This window comes from Lycium ferocissimum, chromosome 10, assembly GCF_029784015.1.
Source record: "Lycium ferocissimum isolate CSIRO_LF1 chromosome 10, AGI_CSIRO_Lferr_CH_V1, whole genome shotgun sequence".
Lineage (NCBI taxonomy): Eukaryota > Viridiplantae > Streptophyta > Magnoliopsida > Solanales > Solanaceae > Lycium > Lycium ferocissimum.
Genome location: NC_081351.1, coordinates 24,658,615 through 24,661,575, shown reverse-complemented (window position 1 = coordinate 24,661,575; position 2,961 = coordinate 24,658,615). Strand labels below are relative to the sequence as shown.

The 2,961-nt window shown below is 37.9% G+C and overlaps 1 long non-coding RNA gene across 1 annotated transcript; it reads left to right on the top strand.

The window, feature by feature from the left end:
- The first annotated feature begins 6 nt into the window (after window positions 1-6).
- Window positions 7-1,610, top strand: LOC132035233 (uncharacterized). The gene is made up of 2 exons (XR_009409201.1): window positions 7-355; window positions 907-1,610. It is a non-coding gene; the product is annotated as an uncharacterized LOC132035233 (long non-coding RNA).
- The last annotated feature ends 1,351 nt before the right edge of the window (window positions 1,611-2,961 follow it).

Below are 2,961 nucleotides of genomic sequence, written 5' to 3'. Positions count from 1 at the left end.
TTTTAATTTCTTATATTTTCTATTTGTTTATTTAATATGTAAGAAATTATTTTCATAGTGGAGTACACAGTACCACTTATAAGGCGAGAATTAGGCTTTGCTTTTGTCTGATAAGAATGTGTCCTTGCTGGTTGTTGCTACAGGCTGGGTCAATGTTGCAGTGACTGTAATTTTCGTTTCTAATGTATCTTCTTTTGTATTAGGTTCTAACTCTTGTGGATGATCTAATATTGGTGTACCTCGATTAGAGCTCAAGATCAACAGAATGGTGACTTTAGCTCCAACTTAATTACCAGTTATGCTTGATCTTGAAGACCAAGCCAAGCAACAAGATCTAAGCCTTGGAGAAGGGCAAGTTCATTATATTCTCATTCTCTCTGATTTTTTGTTAAACCACGGATAAATACCTTAGCAAAATTCCCGTCGAAGCTTCATTTTTAAAGTGGGATGGGGTCTGAGGTGGCCGAGAACAAGAAGTTGTCCTACTCTTTGTGAACTGCGCATATATAAACCTTTATATTTTAATCTTTCTCGCCTTCTGTTAGTTGTAGAAGTCTAAATAGTGACATAAGAAATAAGGGCGCATTTCCTTTCAGGCAAGTTTTTGCGGCTGTAGGATTTATGTCGCCGGCTTCTTGTGGTACACCTATCACTGGCATGCTTTTTTCCTACATGTTCTTAGGGATTAATGCTAGATATGTTGTTGTTTGGCTCTTGAAGACAATAAATTGTTGTGACACCAGGGGATGGTGCGCTATTTCCTGAAAAGTTTCCTGCCTTTTCCGTGGAATTGCGTGTCTCATATCGACCATTTGGAATTTCCTCTTATTGGGACATCATAGTGCTGGTGCAATTCCTTTCTCTACACACATAATCTTGATGTTACTCTGATTTTTTTCATATCAGGTATGTCTTTTGCTCATAGGTGGACTAATCGGGACAAAGGCTCCACATCCATATTCGCAATAATCAAATTCCTCGCAAAAGTGCAGCGAATGGATTCCCGACTTGGTTGCTGGCGATTGGAGCAGGAACCCTCCCTTTAGGAATTCTCCTCATTGAGCTATTCTTCATCACGTCTAGCGAATGGCTCGGTCGTGTTTACTATGTTCTTGGGTTTCTCTTGGTATTATTGATCCTATTGATAGCTGTCTGTGCTGAAGTGTCTTTGGTCCTGACCTATATGCATCTTTGTGTTGGAGATTGGAGATGGCATAATAGTTTAAATTCATTTCAAAAAGTTGTATATTGTGTTGCAATTTTCATTTTTCCTTGTAGATGCTTAATTATTTTCCCATGTGTGGATTACTTTGAGGGATCTGACAATAAATTTCGAAGTGAAGAATACGAATTCCTAAAGACAGAGGGATGGATGAATGATTCTTTTAGAGTTCTTTAGGATTACATTGAAAGACCTGAACTTCTCGGATTAATTGAAATTGCATAGTAGCAGTCGTTGAATTTAAATTTTTAGCTTCGTCTATGTGAAACAACCTTTTTGAGCCTTTTTAACGGCATAGAATGAAGATTATGATAATGCTATTGGTTGTGGCTACCAAGATTGGCTGTAATTGTCAGGTTGTTGATAATGATTTGCAGTTTCATGTAAATGTACTCTCTTTAATATATATATTTCCTTGGCAATTTGATTTTACAATGAAAAGTTATAATTTTGCTGATCATTTTCCTTATGTGAATTGTTCCCTTGGAAGGAAATCGGTTCCTTCTTCCATTTGAATAGTACTAGACAGGCGAGGATGATTTTTGAAAAACAAAAAAAAAAATAGTACCCGACAGTTTTAATGACTTAAAAATGGTGTAACTATCAATTTATTTCCCAGGAGTTCGAGTATTCCACTTCGACAGAACGAGAAAAGATTAAGGCTATGCAATCCAAGCACAATGGAATTCATGCCGTACTTTTCAAGGTAACTGAGTACTATGGTCAAATGGCGGAGGAGTGTCGATATACATTAGTAGGAAGATTTCTCAAAGCCAGACTCCAAATTGACAAAATTAGATCTCAATTTAAGGAAAGAGGTGCTCTCAAAGGATCTGCCGCGATTGGGGTATTTGATAATTTCAATGTTTTCATTCAATTGAGAAATCAAGACGACTTCAAGACGGTTTGGTTCAGAAGGGTTATTGAAATCGATGAAATGCAAATGTGGTTGCAAAAGTGGTCACCGGATTTCAAACCAGACGTTGATCTCCTAGTTGCTCCGGCATGGGGTTTATTACCAGGTTTGCCCTTCCATCTTCACAATTGGTATTACCTTTAGTCAAATTGTTGAATCAACTGGAACACCATTAACTCTAGATGCTGCTACTAGTGGTCGAACTGGGCCAAGTATGGCAAAAATTAGACTGGAAATTGATTTGTTGAAGTCACTTCCTAAAAGTATTTATATTGGTCCGGTTCATGATAATGCACCCCAGGCAGGTTTCACTCAGAAAATCGAATATGAAGGCATTCCAAAATATTGTAGACATTGCAAGAAACTAGGTCATTATGTAATGGAATGCAGCGTATTAGAGAGAAACAACAACAAAAAAGAGGTTACAAAACAACATCAGGATAACAATGTTGGGGATAAGATAGATTGAAAGTGAACAAAAAAAAGAAGAAAAAGAAACAAGATGGTCAAAATGAGAACCAGAAAAAAGAGGAAGACGTTCAAAATGGTGAAAAAGGAAGAGTTGATAACAAGACTCACAATGACAATAGTGAAAATCTGGATAAGACTAGTCATGGCCAAGGACACAGGGAAGATCTGCAGAGTGCAACAACAACAACAACAACAACAACCCAGTAGAATCCCACCATGCGTGTAGTGAGGGAGGAAGTAGAAACAGACGTGTCTGGCAACCCCCACCTGCGAAGCGTGGGGCGGTACTGCTTCCGAAAGACTAGGAGAAAAATACTACTACAAATGATACTACAAAGAGAACAAGAGAAAA